Source organism: Mustelus asterias, unplaced genomic scaffold, assembly GCF_964213995.1.
Source record: "Mustelus asterias unplaced genomic scaffold, sMusAst1.hap1.1 HAP1_SCAFFOLD_184, whole genome shotgun sequence".
Lineage (NCBI taxonomy): Eukaryota > Metazoa > Chordata > Chondrichthyes > Carcharhiniformes > Triakidae > Mustelus > Mustelus asterias.
This window is the reverse complement of record NW_027590182.1, coordinates 147,762-164,684: the sequence shown is the minus strand read 5'-3', so window position 1 is coordinate 164,684 and position 16,923 is coordinate 147,762. Positions and strand designations below refer to the sequence as shown.

At 43.0% G+C, this 16,923-nt stretch overlaps 1 non-coding gene across 1 annotated transcript; it reads right to left on the bottom strand.

Moving 5' to 3' along the window:
• Window positions 1–7,642: 7,642 nt before the first annotated feature.
• On the bottom strand, window positions 7,643–7,724 carry trnal-uag (transfer RNA leucine (anticodon UAG)). The gene has a single exon. It is a non-coding gene; the product is annotated as a tRNA-Leu (tRNA).
• Window positions 7,725–16,923: the final 9,199 nt, after the last annotated feature.

The window sequence follows — 16,923 nt, the reverse complement described above, 5'->3', positions numbered from 1 at the left end:
GATAACCGTCACTTTCAATCTGATTGTGCGACTTATCCCGAACATCAAAATTCAAAACCGTTCTTCTGGCAAATATCTAAGGGAGCAATGATTTCTGCCCATTCGTTAATGCATCATTTTCATGTTTCTTCGAATCATCTCAATCAATTGTACTCAGTAAGAAAAGCAAATTACTGCGGATGACAAAAGAGAAAATGCTGCAAAATCTCCCAATGTCTGGCAGCACCTGTAAGGAGTGAAAAGGGCGGATGTTTCGAGTCCAGATGAAACGTTTTCAAAGGTCATTGTACAATTGTTTCACTTTTTAGTTTCAATGCATTATTTAACACTTATGTCTTCATAAAGTTGGGATCTGATGTTGCAGTTGTATAGAACGTTGATTCGGCCGTATTTGGAATACTGCGCCCAGTTCTGGTCGCCACACTACCAGTAGGGCGTGGACGCTGTAGAGAGAGTGCAGAGGAGGTTTACCAGGATGTTGCTTGGTATGGAAGGGCTTAGTTATGAGGAGAGATTGGGTAAACTGGGGTTGTTCTCACTGGAAAGACGGAGCATGAGGGGTGACCTAATAGAGGTCATAGAATCATAGAAACCCTACAGTTCAGAAGGAGGCCATTCAGCCCATCGTGTCTGCACAATCCCACCCAGGCCCTTCCCCCACATATTTTTACCCACTAATCCCTCTAACCTACGCATCCCAGGACTCTAAGGAGCATTTTTTAAAAACCTGGCCAATCAACCTAACCCGCGCATCTTTGGACTGTGGGAGGAAACCGGAGCACCCGGAGGAAACCCACGCAGACACGAGGAGAATGTGCAAACTCCACACAGACAGTGACCCGAGCCGGGAATTGAACCCGGGACCCTAGAGCTGTGAAGCAGCAGTGCTGACCACTGTGCTACAGTGCAGCCCTTTTGTACAACATTATGAAAGGCATAGATATGGTGAACGGTGGGAAGCTTTTTCCCAGGTCGGTGGTGACGTTCACGAGGGGTCATCGGTTCAAGGTGAGGAGGGTGGGGGCGGGTGGAGTTTTAACACGGATATCTGAAGGGCGCATTTTACACAGAGGGTGGTAGGGGCCTGGAATGCCCTGCCGGGCAAGGTGGTGGAGGCGGACACACTGGGAACGTTTAAGACTTATCGAGATAGCCACATGAACGGAGTGGGAATGGAGGGATACAAAAGAATGGTCTAGTTTGCACCAGGGAGCGGCGCGGGCTTGGAGCTCCGAAGGGCCTGTTCCTGTGCTGTATTGTTCTTTGTTCTTTATTATGAATTGAATATCTCAGAAATTGAACATCACTGAATTGCAAACATAACTGCCCAACAGAACGAAGCGAATCTCAGGGTAATACAGATCGTAATTTTTAGGTTGAATATCGTCAGCTTTTAAACAAAGTCAACTCCATTTAAATGGAGAAAAATCAAGAATGATCTGTTCGTGACAGTTGACCCTTTTTTATTATGGGCGTGAAACATTCAGGCGCATAACTTCCAGACCTTTACCGGAATGTCCAGTCGATCCGCACAGAGTCTCGATTCCCTCATCTGTCTGAGTGGCTTTTCCTGTTTCTCAGTGATGAAAAACGATTTAAAAATAGATATTCTGTGAAATGTGTGCCATTTCCTCTAGTTCACTTACAGCATCACTTGTATCTGTCTTTTTGAGCACACACTCCTGTTAGATATTTCAGATGGTGGTAAACCATAGTAGTCTGCATCTATCAACTCATTTAATTTTGTTGTAGACTGAACGAGATGCGAATATGTGCTCGGCGTCAAAATCGAACATTCCTCTCAGTGCGCCAAAAAAAAATGTGCTTCTTATTTCACAGAAAGCATTTGAGGGTGATGTCAGGGCAATGATAACATGCCTTTCACATCGAAATTCGGATAATGTTGAGCAACAAACTGTAATCAAGCTATTTATCTTTACCCGACATGAGAAAGCTTAATGAACATTTCTGTTCGGTTTCGGGCCGGGGGCTTTGCGCGTGTTCGGCGAACGCGATAACCACTCCACTACAGAAACAGCTCGAAACACGCTGGAGCAAATCTGCTTGTCTGCAATGTTCAACTACGCTGTGTTGCTGCAGGTTCCGATGGTGAGACTGAGAGTCCATGTCACTGAATTCAGGAAGATAACCGTTCCTTTCAATCTGATTGTACGACTTATCCCGTACATCAAAACTTAAAAGCGTTCGTCTCGCAAATATCTAAGGGAGGAATAATTTCTCCCCATTCATTATTTCATCATTCGCATCTTCCTTTTGAATAATCTCAATCAATTGTACTCAGTAAAGAAGCAAATTACTGCGGATGCTGGAATCGGAAACGAAAAGCGAAACTTATGGTAAGTCTCACAAGGATTGGCAGTATCTATAAGGAGTGAAAAGAGCTGACGTTTCGAGTCCAGATGACATTTTGTCGAAGCTCATTGTGCAATTGTACTCAGTATTTGTTTCAGTGTTTAGTATCAATGCATTATTTCACACATATGTCTTCATTATGAATTGAATATCTCTGGAATTGAACATCACTGAATTGCAAACATAACTGACCAACAAAATGAATCGAGTCACCGGGTAATACAGATCACAATTTTAGGATTGAACATAGTCAGCTTTTTGAAAAAGTCAACTCGATGGAAATGGAAGAGATTTAAGAATTATCTGATAGTGACCCTGGAGCCTTTTTTATCATGGGCGTGAAACATTCAGGCGCATAAATTCCGGCCCTTGACAGGAAAGTCCAGTAGATCCCCCCCACCCTCCACCGCCCCCCCCCCCCACCCCCCACCCCCCCCCCCGAGTCTCGATTCCCTCATCTGTCTGTGTGGCGTTTCCTGTTTCTTCATGATGAAAAACGATTTTTAAAAGGATTCTCCTGTGAAATGTGCGCCATTTCCTCTCGTTCACTTACATTATCACTTGTATCTGTCTTTTTGAGCACACACTACTATCAGATATTTCAGATGGTGATTAACCATATTAGTCTACACCGATAAACCCATTAAATTCTGTTGTAGGCTGAACGAGGTGCGAATATGTGCTCGGTGTCAAAATTGAACATTCCTCTCAGTGCGTCAAAAAGAATGTGCTTCTTGTTTCACAGAAAGCATTTGAGGGTGATGTCAGAGCAATGAGAACATGCCTTTCACATCGAGGTTCGGATGATGTTGAGCAACGAACTGAAATCAAGCAATTTTCCCTCACCCGACATGGGAAAGCTTCATGAATGATTCTGTCTCGATTCGAGCCGGGGACATTTCGCGTGTTCGGCGAACGTGATAACCACTACACTACAGAAACAGCTCGAAGTATGCTAGAGCAAATCTGTCTATCTGCAATGTTCAACTACGCTGTGTTGCTGCAGGTTCCGATGGTTAGACTGAGAGCCCATGTCACTGAATTCAGGAAGATCATCGTTGCTTTCAATCTGATTTTACGACTGATCCAGAACATCAAAATTTAAAATCGTTCGTCTCGCAAATATCTAAGGGAGTAATGATTTCTGCCCATTCATTAATGCATCATTTTCATCTTTCTTCGAATAATCTCAACCAATTGTACTCAGTAATGAAAGCAAATTACTGCGGATGAGAAAAGAGAAAATGCTGCAAAATCTCACAATGTTTGACAGCACCTGTAAGGAGTGAAAAGGGCGGACGTTTCGAATCCAGGAGACACTTTAGCAAAGCTCATTGTACAGTTGTACTCAGTGTTTGTTTCAGTATTTAGTATCAATGCATTATTTAACACATATGTCTTCATTCTGAATTGAATATCTCTGAACTTGAATATCACTGAATTGCACACATAACTGACCAACAGAAGGAAGCGACTCACTGGGTAAGGCAGATCGCAATTTTGACATTGATCATCGTCTGCTGTGAAACAAAATCAACTCCATTTCAATGGTAGAGATTGAAAAGGCATCTGTTAGTTGCATTTGAGCCTTTTTAAAATGGGCGTGAAACATTCAGGCACATAAATTTCGGCCATCTTTAGGAAAGTCCAATTGATCCGCACTGAGTCTCGATTTCCTCATCTGACTGAGTGCTGTTTCCTATTTCTTTCTTATGAAGAACGATTTAAAAAAAAAATGTTGTCGGAAATCTGCGCCATTTCCTCTCATTCGCTTACACAATCACTTGTGTCTCTCTTTTTGAGCACACACTGCAATTAGACATGATTCAGATGGTGATTAGCTATATTAGTCTGCACATATAAACCCATGAAAGTCATTTGTGGGCTGAAAGAGATGCTAATATGTGCACGCTGTCTGAATCGAAAATTTCCTGTCAGTGCGTCAAAACAATCAGCATTTCTTATTTTACTGAAAATATTTGAGGCCGAGCTCAGAGCAAAGATAATATGGCTGTCACATCCAGATTTGGATGGTGTTCAGCAACGATCTGAAATCACACAGATTTCCCTCACCCTGCATGGGAAAGCTGATGAATGTTCTGCCCGGTTCTGAAGCGGTGATCTTTTACCTGTTGGGCCAATGTGATAACCACTACACTGCAGAAACAAGAGAATGCGCCGCACTGCCAATTGGCCTGACTACAATGTTGAACTACATTGTGTTGCTGCAGGTTCTCATGGTCACATTGAGGTTCCATGTCACTTCATAGAAGAACAAATCCGTTACTTTCAACCTGATATCTCAACTTATCTTGAACTTCAAAATTAAAAAGCGTTCGTCTGGCAAATGGCTCAGGCAGGAATGGTTTCTGTTCATTCATTAATACATCATTCTCATCTTCCGTCAAATAATTTCAAACAGTTATTTCAAATATTAGTAGTTATTCAACATTTAATTTCAATACGTTTATTTAACACAGATGGCCTCATTCTGAATTGAATATCTCTGAAATATACAACATTGTCTTGCAAACATGGCTGACCAACAAAAGAAATAGAGTCACTGGGTAACGCACATGCCATGATGTTTATTTGAGATTGACCACATTCATCCCTTAAAGAAAATAAAATGTACTTGAATCCTCTTTATTCTGTGTGTGAAGTATTCTGGCGCCTAAATCTCGTCCATCTATCGGAAGTCCAGGAGGTCCGCACTGAATCTCGATTTCCACATTTTGTCTGAGTGGCTTTAGTTATTTCTTTACTGTGAAGAGCAATTTTAAAAAGGTGCTTCTGTGAAATGTGCCCATTTCCTCCAGTTCAGTTACAATTTCAATTGTGTCTGTCTTTATGAGCACACAATACTATTCGATATATTTCAGATGGTGATTAACTACGTCAGTCTGCACCTCTAAACCCATTAAATTAATTTGTGGACTGCACGAGTTGCGAATATGTACAAACAATGGAGTTCTTTATTCCCTGCGTCCTCAAAGACAGCATTTCTGACTTTCCTAAATGCTTTTGAGGCCGAGATCAAAGCCAATATAACATGACCGTGACATCGGATTCGCATGAGGCTGAGCTGTGAACTTACATCATGCAGACTTCGCTCATGCTTAATGACAACGATCCAACAGTGTTTCTGCCTGGTTTCGAACCGGGGACTTTTCGCGTGTGAGGCGAATGAGAGAACAACTACACTTCAGGAACAGCTGACAATGTCCACGTGCAGTTTCTTTTTGAGCACACACTCCCATTAGACATGTTTCAGATGGTGATTAACTATGTTAGTCTGCACCTATTAACCCATTAAATCCTGTTGTATACTGAACGAAATGCTAATGTGCGCATGTTGTCAAAATAGAAACATGTCTTTCCTGTCAGTGCGCCAAAATATTCAGCATTTATTTTACAGGAAGAATTTGAGGCCGACGTCAAGATAATATGAATCGAGATTCGGATAATGTTCAGCAACAAACTGAAATCATTCAGATTTCTCTCACCCGACATGAAAAATCTTAATATATTCTTCTGCCGGCTTCGGACCGGGATCCTTTACAAACACTACACTACAGAAACAAATGACAGCATATCGCCCCCATTCGGCCTGCCGACAATGCTCAACTCCACTGTGTTGCTGCAGGTTCACATGGTTAGATTGAGAACCCATGCCACTTAATACAAGAGCACATTCGTTACTTTCAACCTGATGTATCAACTTAACTTGTACTTCCAACTTAAAAAAGCGTTCCTCCAGCAAATGTCTCAGGGAACTCAATGAATTAAAACTCAATTGTTTCAGTTCCGAGTTCAGAAGATGTTGAGTAATATCCGGCCCCAATGGTGAGAGGTTCATTCCTTTCCAGCAGGAGACACCCAATCAGCTCACAGCTCCTTTATCCTACATTTCACCCAATCAGCTCCGAGTGTCTTCATTCTCCAATTCATGACGTCAGAGAGAGGAGCAGGAACCATTTGAATCTGTTCTCAAAACAATGAGCTGAACAGAAGAACATCAGAGAATAGGGAAGAGGTGTTGCAATGGACCATTTGCTCCTTCATTAGGGCCTGTTCCGCCATTCAGTAAAATCATTGTTGATCTCCCTCACAGTAAGAAGCCTCACAACACCAGGTTAAAGTCCAATCAGTTTACCTGGTAGCACGAGCTTGCGGAGTACTGCTCCTTCATCAGGTGAGTGGAGAGTTGGGTTTAGAAACAGGGCATAGAAAGACACAGACTCAATTGCAAAACAATGGTTGGAATGCGTGTCTTAACAGTGAATCAAGTCTTTACAGGTACAGACAATGCGAGTGGAGAGGGGGACAATGACAGGTTAAAGCGGTGTGAATTGGCTCAAGCCAGGCCAGTTGGTAGGATATTGCAAGCCCAGGCCAAATGGTGAGGGTGACAAGTCGTGTGACATGAACCCAAGGTCCCGGTTGAGGCCGTTCTCGTGTATGGAAATTGGTTATCAGTTTCTGCTCAGCGATTCTGCGTTGTCGTGCGTCTTGGATGCCGCCTTGAAGAACGCTTACCTGAAGATCGGTGGTTGAATGCCCTTGACTGCTTAAGCGTTCCCCGACAGGAAGGGAATACTCTTACCGGGTGATTGTCGAGCGGTGTCCATTCTTCTGTTGTCGTAGCGTCTGCATAGTCTCGGCGATGTACCATGCTTCGGGATATCCTTTCCTGCAGCGTATGAGGTAGACAACGTTGGCCGAGTTGCATGTGTATGTATCGTCTCGCTGGTGGATTCTGTTCTCACGTGTGATGGTGGCATCCGGGTCGATGATCCAACACATGTTGCAGAGGTTGCCGTGGCAGGGTTGTGTGGTGTCCTGGTCGCTGTTCTCTTGCAGGCTGGGTAGTTTTCTGCGAACAATGGTCTGTTTGAGGTTGCTCTGTTTTTTGAAGGCAAGTAGTGGGGGCGTGGAGATGGCCTTCGCGTGATATTCGTCTTCATCGATTGTACGCTGAAGGCTCCGAAGAAGATGTCATAGTTTCTCCACTCCGAAGATGTCTTGGCTTCTGCACTCTGGGGACGTACTGGAGGAGGAAGGGCACTCTGACGGCCGTGTCCCGTACTTGTCTTCTGAGGAGGTCGGTGCGCTTTTTTGCTGTGGCGTGTCGGAACTGTCCATCCATGAGTCAAGCGCAATATCCTGTTCTTACAAGGCCGTCTGTCAAAAACGACACCGCTCAGATTCCTCCGTTCAACCCGAGCTGTTGGACTTCAGCTCCAAGGACAAAAACTTCCGTCAACTCTGGCAGCGGTGGGATTCGAACCCACGCCTCGAGAAAGACTGGAGCCTAAATCCAGTGCCTTAGACCGCTCGGCCACGCTACCACGCGGCAAGACTTGATAATCATGTAATTTCATTGCATTAATACTGAAATATATCAAAATCCGTGGAGTTGGGATGGGCCCTGACTAAATCGTAACCGAATCAGATGATCCTGAAATGCGTAGCAAACAAAACTCATCTCCAGCCAGAAACACAATGAGCTGCAGTGAAGGGCCGGCTCCATTTAAACTGTCCTTAACCTCGTCTAGCTCCCAGAAAGGACAATATGGCTTCCTGTTGAATTTGCTCAGGGTCTTCACTTGAGAAAGGACAGGACACAAGGCGAGACTGGGATTTGTGCGTTCTGCCGGGAAATAACTGATATTTGTTTTCACGGCTTGGAGGAGAGCAATAAATCTTCATTTCCTGACCTGCAATCAAAACAGCAGTGAAAGTTTCAAATTCTAACCACCAGACCAACAGGTTGCAGCGTGTTTTGCAATTTGCTTTGCCCACGATCCTTTTGTTATTTCAATTTCCACGCCAGACCACTTGCACCACGAACTTCTCCTGCAAAATGGCACCTTCCGCTTCAGAGAAGTGTTCAGCCAATTACAGGAATAATTCTACGACAGTTATCGCGTCCGCCTCCCACGGTATGAAACTGGGCAGATTTTCTTTTCCAAATCATTTTCATTGCAGACTGAGGGAAAAGTTATTTTATTCATATATTTGCACATTTTAATTAGTCTGATGGGTTTCCCATGCATTTTCTCATTGTGAAGTCAGGGGTCACTCCTTAAAAAGGACAGACGGTAAGGATCGGCACAGAAAACAAAGGAGGATGTATTATTTGACACAAGGACTGATGGACAAAGGAGCATTGAGCTGGTGATGGCGGAACTCGGGTGTTCCAATGGTGCAAAGTCATCGTTTTCACGACCATGGACTCGATGGCAGGTGACAAATGTGGAAATAAACAGCGTATTTTTTTAAAAATGAGGAACCTGTCGATTGTATGACGGAAGAGGAGGAAGATAATGGCTAAAATGACGATGATCCGCTGATTGGGAAAGTCACTGTCAGCTTCCCTGCTGGACCAGTGGTTTGGATTCGGCACTTTCATCACTGTGGACAGGATTGAGTTCCCAGCCAGAGAGTAATTCGGTTGTATTGCTGTGTGAACTGACACCGTGAAATGCAATCCCTCATTGAATGGAACCAGACCTGGCAGCGTCTGTGGAGTGAGAAACAAAGCTAATCTTGCAGCTGGATCTTTCATCAAAGCTGGAAAAGTCGGAAATGTAACAGATGGAAAACAACAGCTTGGCTATGATTCCAAAATATTGTGAGGGGCTTGAGGGGCGAAATGTTCCATCCAAAATCTCAATTATATTCTAACCCGTTGCCGGCATTACTCCGAGCAATAGTTACCTTCGATTGTTAGTGGAGCCCCGCATGGTCTTAATTACTAAATTTAAGCTTCAATATCTGAATTTCTGTGGGTTCAAATCCCACCACTGCCAAAAAGTGCAGCTCGTTTGTCTTTTCAGCAAATGGCATTTTGTAAGGAAGAAAAAGCAGGGATGAAAGGTGCAGCGTGACCTTCTGGAACAGAATGTTCACTTTTGTTGCTGTCACTATTCAATGATTCAATGGACACATTGACACCGGTTGCAGCGATGGCCAAGCGGCATTTGAAATTATTGTTAACTCACAGAGATTTGAATCTCACCCAATGCACTGCTCAGCATTCATTCCTTTAGGTGACTGCAGAATTAATTATTCGTTCAATGGAATCAAAATCTTTCAAATATTCCCATCTGTTTTTCCTACTTCACTTCGCATTCCTTCATTTCTGTTCATCAGCTAGAATTCATCAGAACCCCAGCCAGAAATGGAAGAAAACTGAACCCAGTTGGTGACATCCTTGATCTAAGGATGTTTGTGTCTCGTCAGCCCTCTGTGACTCTCTGTGTCTGTATGTGTTCCTCTGTGCACCAATGTGATTCAGTTCCCAGAAGGGGTGAACACATTTTTTTACCATCACAAACTGCGTTCACTTATTCATATACCTCAAGGCAAATGGTACAGAGAATAACAACATGTTTGAAAGTTGCGAGAAAGATTGACTGATACAGGCTTTTTTTGACTGGCTGTTGCATATTGACTCAGTGGCCGTGTGTTACACAGCAGTGGATGATTGAAATTTTCACTGATCAACATTTAAACAGACAGTGGATTCACTCGGTGTGATGGTGCGTTCCAGTTCTATATCTACAACTACAGCATCAATTTCTATCAGTTACTGTGAGTCCCAGATTTCTAATAGGTTGGAAATATACAGCAGCATGATCTAATATACCTCGTTTTAATTGAAATGAATATTCATCGATCGATTTGTATGACAACTTAGTGAATATCAGCAAGACTGGCAAAGTTTGGACAGTATTTCCCTGATGCAGAAGGACACAAAGTATATCAATATTGGGAACATAAGTTGAAACAGTAATAGAGGAGGTCGATTTGGCGCAGAATGCTCTCAAACCTCCTCCCTTTCAGTTGCAGCAACTTTCCTGAACAATTTTCCAACAGAAATCCTGCGGCAGTTTAAATTCAGCGTTTCACTGCCTGGATCCAATTCAATTCCCATTCTCGATGCTGTGCTAATTGCTGTAACTCGCAATCAGTTACTGGTTTGCAAAGAGTCATATTGGACTCGGAAACTTAATTCTATATCTTGCTCCACATTTGTTGCAAGTCCTGTTGAGATCTTTCAGCACTTTCTGCTTTTATTATATCATGAATAATAGGAGAAGAAGCAGACCACTCAGTCCATCGGGACTGTTCCGCTATTCAATACCATCTTGATTGATCTTGGGCTACAACTCAGTTTTTCCAGAATCTCCCCATATCCCTGAATTCCCCAAGAGACCAGAAACCTGTTTATCCAACCTTAAATGTGCTCGATGATGGGGCATACATAACTGTCAGGTACAGAGAATGCCAAAGATTCTCAGCCCTTTGAGGAAAGTAATTTCTCCTTATCTTAGCCCGAAATGATCAGCCCCTTATCTGTGCCACAGTGGGTTAGATTCCCCGACCAACAGAAAAAAAAGCTATCTCTCAGCCTCCATCCCATCAAACCTAATCAGAGCTGTGTAGGTTTACTGAGATCGCCTCTTATTCTTCTAAACTCCAGAGATTTTCATCACAGGACAACTCCCTCACCCCAGGGAGCAATCTGGTGAATCTTCTCTTTACCGTTTCCAATGCAAGCACGTCCCTTTTTAAAATTGACTGTCACATCTGCAGAGAATATTCAACATGTGGTCTCAACTAACCCCGTGCAACAGCAGAAGCACCTCGTTATTCTTGACGAGTCTGACTAGCCTATTTTACAGTTTTTCCTTATCCACGCTGCTTTTGTTATTTTAATTTTCGCGCCAGATCACATTCACCACAAGCAAGTCTCTACCGCAAAATGGCACCTTCTGTATGCACCACAGTGATGTATTGGGTCCATTACAACAGACAACAGACATTCCACGCACAGTTATTACTTTCGCTTCCGACGGTTCAAAACTGGACAGAAACCTTTTCAAATATTGTCGTTGCAGAGTGAGGGAAAGGTTTAATAATTCAGTGTGAACGCTAAAATCTGACCGATTTACCATCCATATGTTAGCTGACATCACCATCTCTATCGTCAGCGCTTTGCAGCCTATCACTGTCTTTCTGCTACTATATTTGTTCTTGACCTGTTGCAAATGTGACCTTTCCAGCTGTGATGTAGACATGCAAACCTCACTCGGTTGATATTAGGAGATCTGCTTTTATTTTTAATAGTTTGCCGAGAGCAAAATATAATCGTTTCCTGAGCGGGAATTGAAACCAAACAACACTGGGGTCGTGCTGAACACAACCCACTGGACATTCAGGGTCACGGGTGAAATGTGTTTTTCAAATTGACTTACCATACACCTCTTAATATGTCCAGTTTGGATGGAACATGGACTGCTTCAGCTAATGATAACATCGAATGAGTTCGCTGGGCAGTTTAAATTGAAACCGAAAGTGAGGTAAAATAGTCCCACAACATGCTGAAGTGATCGGGGTATATAAAATTCTAAAAATAATTGATAGATTGAACGTTGACGAAATGTTTCTTCTCATGGGGCAATGGAGAACAACAGGTCAAATATATAGGTTGAGAGGCGGTCGATTTAAAACTGAGATGAGGAGGAACTACTTCTCGCAGAGGGTCGTGAATTTGTGGAATGCATTTCCCCATAGCGCGGTGGAGTCTGAATCTTTAAGTGTTTTCAAGGAGGGGACAGATATATTCCTAATAATAAAAGGGATGAGGGGATATTGGAACAGATAGGGAGGTGGATTTGAGACCAGTCATGAACTGATTGCATGATGGTTCAGGCTCGAAGCACTGAATTTGCCCACTTCTGCTCCTAATTCTATTTCCTAAGTGTAACTTTCAATTTTCAAAACCCACCAACTCATCACTGTGGCTCCAATGTAATCTACGTACATTACATCCACAGGTTCCCCTTCATCCACAACACAACTGCGTCCTGTAAAGGACTTGGGAATGGCCCCATTCTGTGGTGTAATTACTTTAAAATTCTTTGTTTCCCTCAGTTAAGCTCTCCTGATTTACACCCGGCCAGAGTTCTCCCCTCTTGTTATGCTGCTGGATAACACTTGTTTAAAACTTCCTACATTTCTTACCATGCCCCGTAGTAAACAAAGATTATGGAGCTAAAATATGAGATTTGTTTTCCTATGTACACAAGCTGTCTGACTTCCTGAGTTTTTCCAGCATTTTCACCTTTCACTGCAGAAATCTGTGCAGCTTTGAATGGCAATGGAAATATTTTCATTGCACAACTTCCCCAGCCGAAGGGTATGATTCGGGCTGAGGATGTTGACATCATCAACTTGCGAGATATCCCGGGTTCAAAGGCCGAGCGAGAGCTCTCATTCAGCTGTCGTTTCGTATTGGACAATTCAAAGGTTTTGTAAATGTATTTGCAGTGCAAGCGGTGGGATTGGTTTACGTGGGATATGGTTTGAGAACCTGAGCACACAGTGCAGGCAATCTATCAACACAACACTCACACAATTAAATCAAGACATTAAAAGGTGAATATACTTGTGGCCACTCACTTGATCTCTGGTCACCAGTTTAAAGGACCCCATGTTTGTTGGTTCAGGCAGCTGGCTGTGTGTATATTGTTATTCATTCATGAGTTGTGGATGTGTACCCCACTCGCTATTCCTGTTTTTCATTGTCTCTATATATCTCCCTCAGAATCTGTCAGTATCTCTGACTGTGTTTTTATTACGTTGACCGATTTTGATCCTTGCTGTCTTCATTCATTCGCTGTCTCTGTGCATCCGAGCTTCACTGAATTGATTTCTGCGTTTCTCCTGGTAGCAGAGATTCAGTGGGATGAGTCTGTTCGCTCTGGAGTTTAGAATAATCAGAGGTGATCTTATTGAAAAGTCTGAAACTGGGAAACAGTTTGACAGTGTACATGCTGAGAGGCTGTTCCCCCCAACCCTGGCTAGTTTATTATGAACAAAAAAAAAGGTGAATTGTTTAAGAGGATTTTGGAATGTTTGGGAGAGGTGAAGCTGAGCATTGCAAGATGTGAATGATGTAATTGATGATTGAGAGGAAGGGATAGGAACCTTGAGGATTCTGTAGGTCGATTCATTGTAAACTTTGAAATCAGAGCAAGCATCGACACCAGTTGGAAAAACAATTTTTGTCTCCATACATTTTAGGTTATGGAAACCAACCTGATCCATGTGCTTGGCGAGCTCAGTCGGTAGAGCATATGACTCTTAATGACAGGACTGTGGGTTCGAGCCTCACGTTGGGAGTCATTTTCCCCATTCTTGGGTGAATTCCCGATCTTCGTTCCTCCAGAAGTGTCACCGCTCAAACTGAGTCTTTCTCCTTTCGACGTTGTTTATCTCACAGTTGTGGGTTTGTGACTGAAAACTGCCTCCTGTTCACTGGAAGGCGGGGAGTTTAGCGCTGAACTCAGCGAGAGGTTTTGTTCTCATTTATTGTGAGATTCAAAACCAGATCGGCGCGATTGTGTCAGTGGGAACAATAATCATCTCCATTGTAATTCAATCACTCCAGCCTTCCATCCTATCAAAAGGCCATCGGTTCTTTCCTCCTCTCCCTTTCTATTTTCCTTGATTCTGTGAGTGTTTGTAAACCATTAAATCACCAATTTCTTCCAGTTAGGGTCAAAGATCAGCAACCTGAATCATTCACTCTCTTTCCCTCTCCACAGAAGCTGTTGAAGTTGATGCGTGCTTCTAAGATTTTCTGTCTTGAGGTGGGATTTGCAGCAACTACAATACCTTGTTTGGGATCACAGTGGATCACTTTTCTCTGACTGAATCTTACCTGTTTGAACAGTTAAAGGGCTGCGGTTTTAAATAATGAGACACCAGAATATGTCACCCTATTTGACATGAAATGAAACAAAATGAGAATTAATCATTTCATAAAATGCTGCGAATGCAATATATATTTCATTGTCAATGCCAGCATTTGTTATTCACCCCTATTTCCCACTGAACTGAGTATTTTGCTGGGCCATTTCAGAGGGCAGTTAAGAGTCAATCACATTGCCTTGGGTTTGGAGTCCAATGATACCAGAAAGGTGAAGGATGGCAGATTTCCTTCTGCAAAAGGTCCAGATGAGTTTTCATGACAATCAGAAAACAAGCTTCATTAATGAGACGAGCTTTCACTTCCGTTTCAGTTCTAGATTGTGGTGGGATCGGGACCTGTGAGCCTGGGCCACAGGACCCATACTCCACTGATTTTACCACTACGTCACCATCATCCCCGAAGGGTATAAGTGTAAATCCTTCACATGGAACAAACCGCTTAATTTCACATTGAAAAAATAAGATTTAAAGCAGTGTACTGTGGAAATCAGTGTCAGCGACTCAGGATACCGGGGAATTGATGAGATATCGATTGCGTTCATTCAAAGACAGAAAAATGTGGTGAATGCTCAGTGTGAGTGATGAAGGAGCTGCGCTCCGAAAGCTAGAGATTCCAAATAAATCTGTTGCACTTTTAGCTGGTGAGAATTCTTACCGGGCACTGAAGGGCATTTGATTTACAATTCGCAAAAAGATGATTTTTATAAAATTAACAGCTTTCAGCAAATCGCACCGCAATCACATTGCAAACGGTGCAGTGAGTTACTCTCCTGGCCTCATTGCATCAGCTCCAGAGGACGATTGCTCAAGAACACAAAAAGCTCAGCGATAAAGAGGTCGACGGCTTCATTCATCAGCGATTGACCGAGAGCACGATACCTTTCTCCTAAACCACACGCACACACCCACGCACGCACACTTGCTCAATAATGCTCCGGCCACCTCAATTTCCTTGTTGGTCTAGTCGTTCGAATTCGCCGCCTTCAGCGCCATCGTCTGGGTTCAATTCCCGGTCAGGGAATGATGATTCATTGCTCTCGTGCACCACATGAATTAAGGAGAGTGGGTATTACTTCCTGATCCAAAACGGGAGCGATACTTGTGGCAGGTTGAACAGCAGGGAGGAAAAATCTGCCCCAATCCACAATCCTGTCAATTACCCACAACAATTAATATTTACATTAAGAAGTCTCACAACACCGGATCGATTTGGAATCAAGAGCTTTTGGGGCGTTAATAAAATGAAGCAAATTTATTTTATTATCGGAGCAATTGAACCAGTTGGACTATAACATGATGCTGTGAGTCTTCTTATTGTGCCCATCCCAGTCCAACGTCCGTATCTCGACATCACATTTACATTGCAATTGCTGGCACCCCCTGTCAAAATGAGTGAGTTACCTTCTGCTGCATTAAATTTCACTGTAGCTCACCACATTCAAAGAGTAATGTTTGTTATAAACCTTAATGTAGTAAATCTGTTGAAACGATTCAGCTTATCACAGCTCCGCTTTCATCACACTGGAAGCTAATGTGAAAATATGAACAACTTCAAAGCTGAACAACGTGCACAAGATTGGAAGGTGAGTGCAACCGTGAGTAATTGGCACTGTGCATATTCCTGTACTCAGTTTCTGGGAGAATCAGGAAGATGAAATTCTGGTGGTCCAGTGGTTAGGATTCGGCGCTTTCAGAGTCATAGATCGGCTTCGATATGCTAAGATTTAAAGTTTTTCATAATCCGTTCAACAAACCTGAATTGCTTCCTGATCGAAAACAGCTCTGTCAGAAGCAGTGCAGTTAGATCTATAATTCTGTGTCTGAATTGGAAATGTCACACGGGCAACAGTTTAAGAATAAACACAGATAGTGAAAGACCGTGATAGGCTGCAAAGCGCTGCCAATAGAGATGGGGATACAAATCTGTATGACAATGGGGTAGATATTATCGATTAGGTTGACACAAATATCTCCTCGACCTGGATCCAAATCTCAGCCAAATGACAAGAAAACATCTCGCTAACTTAAACACTAAGCTTTCCGACTTCACTCAGAAACCAGTAACTCTGAGACAAAGCGGGATGCAGTCTGACCACTCGATCCCCCTCCACACTTAATAAGAATATGCTGGATCCCGTGAACCAGCTTGCGACTGAGGGGGTGTAGCTCAGCGGTAGCGCATTTGACTGCAGATCTAAAGGGTCCTCGGTTCAAATCGGAATGCACTTTTCCTTGTCGAGCTGATACTTTTTTTTCAATTGGAACTGTCTTCCATTGGCTGCACAGCGCTTTGTGACGTCCAGCAACCGGGAAAGGCGCGACATAAATACAAGTCGGTCTTTCATTAATTATCTTTAATCCCAATGCTTTGGTTACTGACCCTCGTCAGTGGAAACAGTGTGTCCCTATCTGCTCTATCAAACAGCCCTTTTCCATGTGAACTATCTGCTCTAAATCTCAGGACTTTGCAATTATAAAAACAGCATTCTGGTGAAAGTTTAACTCAGTCCTCATTCCACTGATCTTTGCCGACTTGCTGTGTATTTTCCTGATTGAACACATTTCAGGTTGCGACAGACGGATTCCTGAGAAATCTGAGAAAGAAGGGGAGTGTGCAGGAAAATGGAAACCCAAGATCAAACATGGGTTAAAGTTTCGAGTTCAGTTATTGAGTTTAATAATATTTGAAATATATAAATTGTTACGAATAAGATGTTGGAAATAAATGTTCAATAAACTAACGTCGGCTAACAGTAGAGGCAG